We start from the raw sequence: 14,692 nt of genomic DNA on the forward strand, positions 1-14,692 counted from the left end.
TCCTCCTTAGGTACCAAGGCAGAGAGATCGCAAACATAACACCCCCCTCCCCACCAAAAAAAAAAAAAAAAAAAAAAAAAAAAAAAAAGCCAACCAAAAGACAACTTGCCAGGCTGAAGATGGTGGATTTACATTAAGCCAGACACAGGCAGGTTCACTCAGGAAGTCTGACCATCCCGTTTTCTGACAGTTGCATTTCCTCGGCTCCATTCCGTCCTCCTTTTTTCTTTTTCTTTTTTCTTTGCTTTTTTTTTTTTTTTTTAATTCTCTTTTTTATTAGCCTCGTTCCATTTTTAATCGAGGATTATGTAGTTGGCAGGAGGACAGTGAGAAGGAGAGTGGAAAGAGAGGGCTTGTGTGCTTTTGGGGTGGTTGCTGTGAAGGTGTTTTTTTTTTTTGATGGTGTTTTTTTTTTTTTTTTTTTTTTTTTTTTTCAATTGTGTTTCTCCTGGATTTTCAGTGGCTCAATCCTTGGGAGCTGTGCTGGAGTGTTTAAAAAGATCATATGTAGCATTATATTTTTAGTTTGGTGGTGGATGGATGGAAGAGGTAGTGAGAAGCCTTTGCAGCCCTGCCTGTTGTTGGTTAGATTGAGGCAGAGACTTGGCTGCGATTGGGACGCGACTGTGACATGGGCATCGATCGCTTCCATTGAGAGCAATGCAAAAACACAGCCTGGGTATGTAACACTCTCAGTGCCATCAACACTTGTTTTACTTTATATTTACTGGCAAAACTGACAGAACGATCCGGAGAGCTTTTCTTTGAAATGAGGAATACAAACGTTTGGCTGGGAAGGTGCACAAAGAAGATTGTGGAAATAAATGGGGGGCTGAAGGTTGGGCTGGGGGGGAGAGCCTTGATCATCATTGCTCCACTTCCTATTCATCTGACTGTATTTAAGGAGTTTCTCTCTTTTCTCGACTCGGGGATCCTACTAAAGTGGTGGAAATGAAAAAAATCAGACAATCAACCTTGAGGGAATATCTGCTAGTTTTCAGGGTTTGCGGTTTCAGCCGGTAGGAAGGCACACAACATAAAAGATGGCTAGCCAGCTGTTTTAACCTCTTGCACCTGGCTCCAGATCTGGGGCTCACTAGGATTATTCAGTTATTCGTGCTATCTGTGCCTGAATATTTATAGTGTACGATCTAGAAATCCACACAGTGCATTGTAGCATCTCTTTATCCTTTAGTCGTGGTGGTTTTGGACTTCGTCAACATAAACATGTATTCAATAGTTTTCATTTTTATGATAATGAACATAGAGGGTCAATGAAATATAGAGGGAAAAGTCGTAAATCTGTAAAAGTGAAACCTACCCAAGGAACAAAGAAAGGTCAGGTAAACCATCTGTGTAAGTCACAGTAATAGTACCTGCTGTTTGGCTTATGCAGTGATACTGCTTTATTATTCTCTAAAATGAAACTTACCCATTAGATCAAGCTAAAACTAAAAGAGAGCCGTGGAGATGATAAATGGCGTTGTGTGTGTCTTTCAGAACAAGGAGATATTTTTGTTCCTTGGTTTTTGAATAGTTCAGGTTTATTTGTGAAGATGGTGCACCAGCAAAGATCATACAAAGGGGGCCGAGAAGAATCACTGTTTAATATTGCAGAATTTACTGCTTCCATTCTGACCATGAGCCTAAATTTACACAATGAAATTTGATTATCTCTAATAACAATATTAGATCCTGCACTGGATGGATGAGAATTGAGGTGGTTTTGTTGATTGCAAGGGTTTAATGTTGCATTTCAGAATCTGATGTGGTTTAGCCTCCCTTCCATTAACTGGAAAACCCCTGAGGTTTTACAATTATTTCTTAAAGATAATACATTTAAGATTGCATTGGTAGGCTGAAGAAAAGTCATAAAGGCAAGAAGGGAAGCCCTTAATAACTCTTGAGATTCAGACATGTTCAGCAGTTAGATTGGCTCTGACTTCACCAAGGGTCGACAATGTGTCATTTCCATGAAGCCAAATTGCCCTCTGCCTATATGATATTAATGTGCAAATCAATATTTCAGGGATTAAATTTCCCTTCTTCATTTTTTATGGTTTCTACCTCAATAAGTCTCAAGTCTATTAGAAGAGGCTGGATGATTTAAAATCTTTCACTGCAGAATGGCTTGTCGTAGCCTTGTTTCACAGACCGTTTTTGGATTTTCGTTATAAAAGACGAAAGGCATTCCAAAGAAGTTGATAGTCAATATAGGGACATGCTCACTGTTGTAAAGCCATTGTTCGATTAAGAGCTAAAAAGGTATTGGAAATATAATATATGTGTTTTTATAATATATATTCATTCTGCTGCTTTAAAAATATTGTGTTAATCACCTATTGATTTATTTCAAAATCGATTGAAGCTTCTTTCTTATTAGTGATTTGTTCAGCATTCTTCAGCATTGTTGTTAATTTCCTTAAGCAGCATGCATGAATTAATCTACTGGTAGAATGTGTTTTGAGTTTTCTTTGAAGCATACTTAAAACCAGGCATTTCTACCTATTTAAGGTGAGTGGTGTGAACTGCTTAGTATTGTTGGGAGAGCAGGGCACTTCGGACTCAGCATTGTTTTAATGAAGCTCAGGGGCATTTTGTAAATATTTTATGATTTCTACTCAGATGCTTATCAGCAATGTTTATGAAAGGTTTCCACTGAATATTCAGGATCAGTTAAAAATCAAAATGGAGCTATCTGATCTGGAAGGAAACAATACATGACAGAAAATTTAGGTCAAAATATGAGGTTGTGACTTTATCACACAATCTTGGGAAGGCCCTACTGTCTATCATTTACTGTTGTTTTACAGTCTTAGACCATCTGGACCAAGTTCCGCACAGCTGCATGAATTTCATATGTGATAGAACATTTTTTCCATTCAGTGTGAAATGTTCCTTCCTAAAAACGTACACCAGACTCGCTTAATTTAGTCTGCTAAAAGAAATGCACATGAAAAAGGACAAAAGGCTCTTTAATCTCTGCAAGCTGTTTGTTTTTCTTCAAGATTCCTGTCTGTTTGGGTTTGAAAAGTCATGTTTATTGAGCTGATGATTCTGAGGTGTGACATTAAAATAATATATGATTTTTGTGCTAGTTTCTGCTCTCCTAGTTAATTTGCAGAACTACTTTTTATGCCTGTCAAAACACATAGTTAATCTATTCTTATTTACAATTAATCTCAATAAAATTAATCTTAACTATGCCTTAGTCAGTAGCTTAAAATATCTAATTATATTCAATTAACTGCTGTCATAGTAATTAACACTGCTTAATTGCCTCTGCATATATTTATGTAAAGCTCATTAGTTACTGCTTGCTCTTTTTTTCCTTTTCTCCTTCCCATTTTTGTGGCTCTGAGAGCACTGACACAAAACCCAGGGCAGGTTTTTGACAATTTGCTTCTTGAAGGATCTATGATAATGGCAGCACATGTGTTTGTAGCATGTTATGTGCATAAATATTTATGTTTTCATCTGCAAAAAGAGTACCAGAACTAGGTCTATAAAGAACTTCCAGCCCTCCTTTCCTTCTTCCCCCCCTTTTCCTACCACAGCACATACAAAAATGTTTTCTAGCCTTGTTGATAGAAATATGAGAAGTCAGGTTAAGCTTTGTGTTTACAAATGAAGAGCTTTTCTGCATCTGCCTTGGGGCTGTACCCAGAAGGCAGAGCTTTGCTGCTCCGAATTCATTCAAAGGGTTAAAGACTTGGCCAAGGTTCAAACCGAGAAGCGCCCAGGGAAAGTGCATGTGAATATGTACAAGTTTCATGTAATTAGTGCTTAATTATATTAACATATGCAAATTGTCAACTTAGGAGCTTGTTGAGCTGGCAAAGATCAGCCAGGCACAATTGCTGTATTGTTCTGAAACAATAATGGATTTCAAGTTGGATTGTGAAAACACATAACTAGCTATCTAATTTAACTCATACCATGGTGAAATTTCATTAGTCTCCATGGAGACTGGTTTAATTGTGCTGACTAATGTTCTGGGCTGCAGAATGTCCTAAAAAGAAAGCGTTGTTTGCCTAATCCACCTTACAATGACACTTGTTTGTACATGTTTCCCTTGTGTGAGAATTTGCATATGCAAATAAATAGTTTCTCTGCCCCATTTGTCATGGCTGTTCATTACCCATGAAGAGGACATTGTTACTAGGCTGTTACTGAGTCTCCCAAGACAGGATAGTGTCAACCAGTCCAGCCACATTCTTTCATAATTTGTTTCTGATTAATAGACCAGAGTGAGGCTCATTCTATTCAGGCCTCTGCAAAGGGAAGGTCAGTTCTGTCACTGAAAAGAGTTTCCGCAGCAACTGAAGTTTTTGCTCTCCCTCCCCCACCCCCTGCTCTCTCTGGCTAAAATAATCATATTTAAAATAATGTATTCTCGCTCTAAGGAATACCTCCGCTAATAATCTCTAGTTTCCTAAAGCAAAAGATAGGAAAATAAAGGAGATTCTGGTATTGGAATATTAATCCTGTTTTTGACAGAAAGGTAAACTGATATAATTGCTTTTCAGTCGAAGGAATGGGGGTTTATACAAGTGTGAAAGCATCGGAAAAGGATTAGCATTTTTTTGCATAATGAAAAGCTCTGTTGAATAGGGCACTGAATGGTTGACTGAATGACTGAGATGAAAGGAAGATGAAAATGCAGGCTCCTCTTTCTTTATGCGTATGTTCAGCTCTCCCTAAAGTTATGTTTGTCCAAGACTTGAGAAAACAAGCAGGAGCTCGGATTTCAGCAACTTTTTAAGATGCCCCGAGTTTCCATCATCATGTGAAGTAATGCGTACGAGAGCAGCGTAGTGAAAAGCTGATAAACCCAGGTTCGGATGGAGAGGAGTTCCAGGAACATGACAGGCAAACCAAATATTGACTATTGGGTATCGAGGACTCCCAGCACCTTGCCTGGGGAGCAGAACAAGAGAGGAGGGGGCTGGCAGGGAGAGACGGACTCAGTTTAAAAGTTGCCAATGGAAATTATGCATCAACGCGTAATAATCTAATAAAGTTTGGTATTCAAGGAAGCGAGGTTTAGTCCATATCTGTTTTAATTATTAAACTATTTCTCTTCTGGAAAAAGTTATGAATTCTGACTCAGTGCTAAGTGTTTAAGTGGTTTGTATAAAGCCTTTCTGGGGAAAATATTACTCTCTTGCTTCAGCTTTTAAAATAGAGAAAGCGTACTGAAATAGAAATTGATGTATGCACACAGCAAGCAGAGTGTTCGGCAGGGCTGCATCCCTGTACTCAAGTTGTTCAGAACTGTTCGGTTCAGGTGGAGAGAAGGGCCCCGGCCTCCTACAGTCAGTGCAGTGCTCTGACTTCAGCCAGAGCAGAATCAGGCCCTGAAATACGGCTGCAACTGGTTAGCTGTTGACAATGTGATCAGTGCTTCTAATTATGTTCTCTCAACAGTAATTAGGGCAGTTAAAATACCATAAGTGTTGAGCCACTTTTGAAAGTGGGAAGTGGTTCTTTTGTATGTATGTAAATCAAATGCAGTGTGAATAATTATTTGTATGTATGCATATTAAATAGGTTTGGAGGTTTGGGCTTTTTTTTTTTTTTTTTTTTTTTTCTCCCAGGTCAACATAATTACCGATTTAGAGCTACTGGGGAAAACTGCTGGTAGCTAGAGTAAATGTTAACTTGTTCTGGGTTTTGGTTGTTTTTGTTTTTTTGGTTTTTTTTTTTTTTTGAGTTTGTAGAACATGTATTTGTAGGTGTTTGTTAGATCAGCATTAGATTTGATATTATTTAAACAGTTAGAGACACTTCAAAGGAATTAGAATTGGTTATGGATAAATGAAATGAAACTGCAAATGCAGAAAGAAGTTGGTAAGAGTGAAGTAAGAAAAATGATCTCTTTTAAGACAAAGTTTAAAACTTTCTGTGGGGCTTGAGAATGTTTTACTGCTAGCTATGAAATTCCTTAAAACTTCTTTTAAAGGAACATGCTTATGGGATATTCTTTTATTCTGGGAACAGCTTATTAGTGTACTTCCATAAGACGAATGTGTTAATTTAAGAAATAAATTCATTTATATTTTAAAATATTGTTAACCAAGCACCATGTGTTGTCTCTGGCGAGGTTCCAGCCACTGTAGAATTGGATAACACATGGGTTAATAATAACTGATGTGATGTCTGCATTCTTACTGAATGGGCAGAAACCCAGAAAACTGAGTTTCAAGATTTTACAGAATAAGATGTAACGCAGAAAATGTTTATGTGAACAGATGCATAGATAGAAGAAACTAGAAATAGTTTGATGGTTGCTTTTACCTGGTAGGTCCTGTAGGGTTGCTGTTGGGATTATTATTAATTTATTGATTAGAAGAGAACTTGTTTTGAGGAAATAAGGGGATCTATTTGTCCTTTAATACATGCCTTTAATACACACTACTGTATTCTCTTTTAGCAGTCGTCCTGTAGGCCATTTATACCTGTATTTCTGCTATTTATCTAGGTTTTATTGATCTCTAAACTATGCAGGAAAAGTTTGTGCCAGGCTGTATTATGGTAATGTTGTTGAGGATCTGATGTTTTCTGCTTAAACAAAATTTTCTAAGGAACAGTTTAATCAAGTTTTATGGTCAAAATAAAAATTTGTCATATTGACACACTCTTCTATGTGTTCATATTACTGAGCATCAGCTTTAAATTAAAAAAAAAAAAAGTGATTTAGAGATGAATTTGTCAAAATCATAGTTTATTTGTTTTAGGTACTTTTGAGGACAATTTGAAATGTGCCCAGAAACTGGTATTTATTTACAGACAACCTTAGCAGAGTTTTGGCACTCAAACTGGTCTCATAGGCTGTACCAGCTCCTAAGTAGGTGCTGTAGGTGTTGAGGTCAATAGTTAATAAACTAAATGCTGTATATGATAGACCATGGTGACTCTGACATTTACTGTATAGGCTGCAATGCTTTCTAATGGACAAGTGATGAGCACGCTAGCCATATATCTAAAATTGGATGTAAGTAGAGAAATATTCTGGTTCTAAAACAAAGAAAACTGTACAAAATGCTTATGCCAATGTGAGTAAACCTAGGATACAAACTCAAAAGGTACTAGAACCTGATTCCTTTTCACTCTCTGCTATATATAATAACAATAATTCTTCTGAAAGAGAGGGAAATATATAGATGTAAAACTGGCAAGGGTTGATATAGGTATAAAAGGCATGAGGCCTTCAGCCACCGGCAGAAAATAATCTCATAAAATCAAATTTTAAGGGTTTCGCTACTTTTTGCACTACCATTTCCAACGACAATGTGCTTAGAGCAGGAGGTGCCACAGTGGTTGTACGAAAGAGGCTTCGTAGGGACTCTGGCAGAGGTGTCTCTGCTCCTTCAGCAGACAACAGCAGAGCTGAGGGGCTGGGAGCAGTGGCTGCTGAGGACTTGCTCCTCCCTGTTTTGACATCGAGGCTCCCTTATAGAGAAATGTGCCTAATCTGAGGTGACAAGGCACCTGTCACTAGCAGTGCTTCAATGTTTGGGGCACTGATGGAAATCTGGAACAATCCCTGTTATTTCTGCACTTGTTCCTGAATACTGTGGTAGAATAGATTGCAATAAAAACTTTTTTGAGGAAAGCAAAGACAAAACTTCTTGTCCCTCACTTGCTGGAGTTGATCCTTTGACTTTTGATATTCAGAGAGCCAATGTTTTCCTACAAAGAGAGAGGGGGGAGAAAAAAATCTTGCATTTACCAAGTGTTGTGTTACCATTTCAAGCACAGGTGGTTTTTCCATGTATAAAGATATGGCTGCCCACCTTCAAATCAGAATTTATCTGTATTTTAATGTCTATTGCTCTGTATGACTTATCTTCTAGAGAAAACAAAGGTCTAAGTGAAAAGTAGTTCCTTATGCAGGGAACTTATTCCTGTGAGTTTCACTTTGATCCTATATATATATATATAGTTATAGTTACTGATTTTGCTTACAGCACTGAGGGTTTAAATTAAAGAAGATGTAACATCTCCAAAATAAATTATTTAGCTACGTGGCAAATGTCACCCCTCAATCCCTGAATTCCTTGAATTTTATGTACTGCTTGCAAAAAAACACGGGATCAGTGTGCTTGCCATGCCACTGTGGCCAGCTGTGGGGTGGGAGCATCGCTGCTGCTGTGTAGCGATGTGCTCAGGGCCTTTTTCCAGCAGGATCAACTGAGTGATTGCTGTAGGGAGACAAGATATGATTTTTCAGCTCCACTAAGAAGCATTGCTGGGGCTGTTTTAAGTCACGACTGGCCATGCCTGTGGATTTCTCGGTGCTGGATGCTTGATGCTTCGTTCCCCCAGCACTGCTGCAGTTTCCCATTTTGACCGAGGGCCTGGTCCAAAGTCCAGCGTTGCCTCATCGATTCCTCCCGGCCTTGGATCAGACCCTCGTACAGAAGAGTGCCATCTGCTGAGGAGCCGGCTGCAATTCAGTGCTGCCGGGCGGCCCGGCCCCAACCCGACCCCGGCCCGGAGCCCTCGCTGAAATCGCAGGGCAAAAGTGCGGCGGTCACAACTTTTTCTCAAGTGGGTGGTGGAAAGCAACGAGAGAGAATGGAGTCCAAAATGTTAGTATTTAAATATAGCAGAAAACTGGGAGTCTGACGATAGCTCAGCTACTAGGGAGGAAATTCAGCCATCTGGAGCTTGTGACCCATCCAGACAGGGGTGGGGGGGGGGGGGGGGGGGGGGGAGAACTTGAAAACGAAGGATTTCATTGAGTGTTGAAATTTATTTTCCGAGCAGGCTGCTGCCTTGCTGTTGAGCAGCACAGGTCTTGGAGTGGTTTTGTGCATCAAAGGCGTACATATTGAGACACCTTGCTTCTTGCCACAATCTCATGTTAACAATAATGTTTCTGGACCAGACTACTTTGGCCTAGCTTTGGGTTTACTGGTTGATTTGAGTTTGTTTTTCAGTGGTATCATCGTTTACAAGTTTTTTTTTGTTTGTTTTGCTTTGCTTTTTGTGTGTGTGTGTGAGGCTGTTTGAATTTTTTATATACGCATAATGGCAGTGATCTATAAACATTCCTGTGTTCAGCTGTGGCTCTGCAGAAAGGCTGAATCTGCTCTCAACAATTTCATTATTATTATTATTATTATTATTTTTTAACATGATTTTAAGAATTGGAGGCAAAGATATTCAAAATCTTTTAGGTTCATTTAAAAATCTATGCAATTTAAACAAACACAGAATTGTGTAAATGGTTTGTCTGGGAATTACTTAGGCTGCACAGCGTAATAACATTTTATTAGCTGTCATTTGTTTTCTAGGAAGAAAATGTTGATTTTTATGTTGTGTGTTACATGCAGACTTGGCACTGACATGGGACAGTCCCGAATTTCTAAAAAGGTGGGACAGTAGTTGCCTAGAAGGTGAAGACTTGAGAAAAATTGGGGTGGGTCATTTCTTTCCTGAAATGAAGCAGGGTACAGATTAGGAGCCATTAAGGTTTGCCAGGAGTTGTTGGTCATAGAAGCCTGTTTAAGTGCTCACTGTCAACAAGGAAATCATGGGCAGCACTTAAAGTGGCTCACCTCTGATTTATTCATAAACCTCACACGAGCACTTGGCTTTGTTCTTGCTCTGGTAAGGGGGAACTGATGCCAATAAGAACAGGAATAAAGAGCTTCTTGCATGGTCCAAAAGTGAATAGCACTTTATCTCAAAGCATGACCTCCATTCCCAAGATCTGTTGTGTTACAGTTGACTCCGTCTAGATGTGTATTCTCGGATGAATTGCCAGAAGAGGTTACAACAAATATATACTTTGTAAACCCTCCAGATGTAACAAGAACCATGTAACTGGAACTTAAGTTCTAACTTGACAGAAAGGTTGCAGCATTTGTTGTGAGCTGGGAGATATCCGCTTCAGACAGCATTTTATGCTGGCGTTTTTAATGTGAGTCAGAAAACAGTGTGATTATGTGGCTGTGATTCAAGTGAAAATTTTATGTTCTTTAAGGGATTCATTTGAAAAATATATTCTGATGCATGTAGACACAGAGACGCGAGCGAGTTCTGAGACAAAAAAAAAAAAAAAGAAAAGAAAAAGAAAAAAAGGACTTCATTTTTAGGCATATTTGATTGCTGTTGCTATATTTTTGTTTCTCTAAAAAAGGCAAAGTAGTGCTAGCAGTCCACGATGGGGGAAGGGACCTTTCAAAGACGGTCAACTGCCATGTTTGCACTGGGGCAGAGGTTGAGTACAGTTACTTAAATCCCCAGAGAAACATTTAGTTAACGCTGGTCTCTTTCTGATCCCGTCTGAGTCTGGTTTTCTTTTCTGCTTTTTAATGAAGTTTGTTTGTTGCTATGTTTAGGTTATGTTTTTAGACTGACTTGCATTTTCACAACAGATTTGACCAAAAGAGTCATAATGGAAGACAGTGATGAGAGTTAATGATACATCTTTGATAAAGCAGTCCTCGTGTGCAATCTGATCACAGCCATCAGCTCATTTGTCATGGCTGAAGTGAAAATGTCAGGACCAATGAGTGTATCAGTGCTGAAGGGGGCGAAAGGGCTTTTGGAGACACTTTTGTGCTGGGAGTGGGCCACAGCTTAGATGCAGCTCTAGGGAAATACTGGGATTAGCCAACTCTGTGCACAAATCCCTAGCATAACAGAATTAGTTGGGAAAATGAGGTTTGTTAGTGAAAAAAAAAAAAGTCTGTAGAACTGCTGTAGGCTGCAGACCAGGAACTATGCAAAACAGTGAAGCGTTTTATTAAAATAACTTTAGTGATGTGCATTTATACACATTCTAACATGTGTGGCATTTGGTAGCCAGCAACAAAACTCATTTTAATGCATTTTGCACATGTATGCTTAAGGAAAAAAATAGTGCACTTAAAATAAATACAGTTCTCACTATCTTAAAATAAGGTTTTCTGAATTTAACACAGAACACGGAGAAAACAACTTATATAAATACCAAGCAGTGCTGCTGATGTTTTTGCATAGGTTCAAACAAAAGTCAGGGCAATCTCCCTGCTGTAGACTTCTCTTTACTTTGAAGGTGTAATTCATGCTATAGGAGCATATTGCTCACTAAACTAGGACCTGGTCTAACTAGACTCTTCTTTTTTTTCTGGTCTGTAGAAGATGTTTCTGAAGATTTTCACAGTAGGCAGATGAGGGGTAACCTCTTGTATGTGCCTGCCTTGCCAAGATTGCAAATACAAATTTTTTAATTCTCTAAAGATCCAGATTTAATTTCCCTTTCAATTTTGTTTGTTTTCCCCATTCATTATAAAAACTCTTGATAGTTTTAGCAGACAATTTCAGTTTTCTTTCTTAATCTCAATACATTCATACTCTTTAACAGTATCCTCCAGCAGTGAGTTCTGCTGCCTAATCCCTCCACAGCTCTCATCATTTTATTTTGTCACAGCCTAACTTTCTTGGAAACCTGCTACTTGTCCTTCAATAAGCCTCTTCCTCTCACCTCTTGTTAAATATCTAGGAAGAGCAGGCTGCTTTTTCCTCTGTAATATCTATAATAATTATGAGGAAATCTTGATTTCTTTGAGGTGGGGGTCATGCCTACCAGAGCTATTCAGCTGCTATGAAGCTGTGCAGATGTTCAGTCAGGTGATGTGGTTCTTGCACTGCTCTAGTAGAAGCAGAATGAGAGAATGTGTAGTTCTATGTCCAGCATGTAAAGTAATGGGGAAATGTCTGAGTAACAGACTTAGCAACTGTCTGCTGTCTGTCTGGCTACATCAGCTAACGATGCCTCAGCCCATGAAAGGGCTAGGTTACCTTTTTGATACAGAAGGACAGAGGGTGTTTTGACTTCAGAGACCCACACCAAGGATGTTCAGGAGACAGCTGCCATTGGACTAAAAGGTGTCTTTCCTTTGTTTGATGTTGTCATTAGAGGTGTCTTTGCACTTAATGGAAGGGTAAGATAGGAACTAAGGCTGGTATCAACACTTGTGTCACTGGCCTGGTAGCTGTCGGCATGCCATTACCATGTCTACATGCAAAGGGCTTCAAAACAGAACACGATGGGGAGCAGCACCAGCTTGGCAGTGCGGGGGCTGTCAGTGTGCCAGCCTTGCCACCATGCTTTTGTCTGCAGAGAAGAGCTCTGGGCTCATTCTTTCCCAAAACCTGGGTGTAAGTTTGGGAGCATGCTGATGCGGAGGGGTGGAGAGTAGGCTCTGCATGGAGGAGCCCCAGGCTGTGCTCAGATAGCAGGTAATCACCACTGGTGGATCCAGGCCTCCCGCAGTGGGTTTGCTGCTGGAGCTGGAGCTGAAGCTGCCTGTTGTGGTGGTGGGCTGCAGACCTGAGGCCTTCTGGGCATCATCATGCTGCCAACATGGCCACAGGTCCAAAGCACCAGGCAACCTTCGCTCTGCTGTAGGAATTTTCAGTGATGCTGCAGCCTTTAAACCCCAAACATTTCTCTGTTTATGCATGTCAGTGTGAGTGGCAGCGGCAAAGTAATTTATTTAATCTAGCTCGTACTTATCTTTGTTAGGAGTCGTCTGCAGATTTCTTCCATTTCATGTACAGTGAATTGTCCTCTTTCAGATAATGCACTCGAACAACCTTCTTTTTGTTTAATTCTATTGATTTACAGTATTGAAGTGAAATATCTGATACCTGTTTCCTGCACTTTGACTGTATGTAGTCAAAGAAGCTGATGAGATTCTTCCCTCCTTTCCACAGGCCCTTTAGCTGTTTTAAATGTATAATTATCATGGCATGTCATTTGATAGCTGCACTAATTGCTGCCAACCATTGTCTGTTTGCACTTAATGCTGAAACCTGATCAACATCCTGCTTTGGTTGATGTTTAGTGGTAAACTTTAATTAACTCTTATTGCATTGAAGAAGAGCTCAGTCTCTGTGCTAACTAATCATTTACCTTCATTATGTCCTGACAGCTCCACTTGTTCCTGGTACTAATAGATACACCAGTCAGTAAATAAACCTGCAAACCTTCATGCCTTGAAGTTGTTCCCCATTGATATTTTGTTGCTTAAAGTATAATGGGGTAAAGATAATTATTTCAGTGAGTTTTGTATCTCTGCTTTTCCAGGCACCAATCTCAAATTGCCTTTTTCATGCCAGACAATATCATTTTAATAGTAACTGTAGATTTAAGATAACATTATTCCTTCAGCATGGTTCCTATACACATGCATCTTTTGAATCAATACAATTAAGCTTGTCTCCTGTTGGAATTCTTGTAATTATTTTTCCTGAAATACTTTTCCTGTAATGATATTGAAGTTAAAGTAATCAGGTTACTGGCAGATCATGTAAAATTCAACTCAAAATTGCTGGCTGCTTGATTTTAATTTGTCTGACATCAAGTTTGTTTGAAAAGGGATAATATGTGGTTAAACCAAGGAGCTTATAATTATGGTTGACATTTGTTTGTTTATAATGAAATCTAATTAAAGTTCATACGTTTTAAAACACAAAAGTTAATTACTGAATTGCTCACTTCACTTATGCACAGCAGTCAAATTAACTTGCAGAACAAAAAATGACAAAAGACTATGCATAATAAAAACAAAATGCCCAGCTGATCTTGGCAATACAAAACAAATTTGCCATGATAATATTCTAGAAAAAACAGTTGCTTTATTAATAACTAAACTGTTTAAAAAACATCCTGTATTTTTATTGACCAGGCTGATTCTGATAGAGTAATATTTAAATGTTCCTCATGACTTACAATACCCAAAGCTTATTTCTTTTCCTTTGCATGTGCATAATTGGAGGAGTCTTGTACTTTTGCAAACGGTGCTCAGAAGCACAACTCTTTACGTTTTCTTTCCATCAAGACTTTCTGGAGTCATCTGGAGTTGTAATATCCTCCCGAGAACTCAAATGTTTGCTCAAGTATCTGCCCTGTGATAACTTCTAGAAAGATAATTGCAGCATTTTTAACATACAAGAAATTTAACATTAGGCAAACAAACAAACAAAAAAAACTCTAACATTTATTTCATAGTTGGTTTTGAGACAACAAAGTGCTAGGTGAATATTACAGAGTTATTTTGACCCTCTAGCCATTATTTGTTGGCATTGCAATCTGGTCTCACTTTCCAAATGTACTGAGAGACTACACAACCAGACTTGAATAAAACCCCAAAGTCTGTGTTAATTTACACTCTAAAAGATTATGCTACTGTATTTTCCATTATTAATGTATTTTAGTATACTTAATTATGCTAATATTCTATTTTTGTTAAATCAGGCTCAAGTTTAATGAAACAAAAAGCTGCAAATGTCTTTTTTTAATTTTTTTTTTTTTCCTTGAGAGCTGTGAACACAATTGGTCTCTTTCATAGTGTTTGAGAACAGGTGACAGATCCAGGCAGTGTGATTTGTAGTGAAGACAATCAGGATTAATTTTTGAGCTGCTTCTATTTAATTTAGTTCTGTGTGTGTTTAAAATAACATCTAATGTAAACTAACTTTAGTCAGAATTAAAGAGATTAAATCGTGAAAGCTTTACAGATTGGGAGTATCGACATATGAATAAACACAGTAAATATGATTTATTAATTCCTAAGGTGATTGATGTGGTGAATTTCTTAAAAGGAAAAAGGAATATGGATTCAATAGATAAGGTTTATATTTAGTAGGATTAGTAACTTGAACTTCTAAATTTAATAGGGATTTTGTG

General features: G+C 38.4%; 1 protein-coding gene and 1 long non-coding RNA gene across 3 annotated transcripts in view; one reads left to right on the forward strand and one right to left on the reverse strand.

The window, feature by feature from the left end:
• Nucleotides 1–14,692, reverse strand: part of LOC128090688 (uncharacterized) — a 289,733-nt gene that overhangs the window by 45,734 nt on the left and 229,307 nt on the right. The gene's annotated exons all lie outside the window — the stretch shown is intronic.
• The window catches only part of ZFHX4 (zinc finger homeobox 4), a 152,098-nt gene that overhangs the window by 2,134 nt on the left and 135,272 nt on the right, over nucleotides 1–14,692 (forward strand). The window lies entirely within an intron of this gene.

Source organism: Tympanuchus pallidicinctus, unplaced genomic scaffold (genome assembly GCF_026119805.1).
Source record: "Tympanuchus pallidicinctus isolate F22 unplaced genomic scaffold, pur_lepc_1.0 scaffold5, whole genome shotgun sequence".
Lineage (NCBI taxonomy): Eukaryota > Metazoa > Chordata > Aves > Galliformes > Phasianidae > Tympanuchus > Tympanuchus pallidicinctus.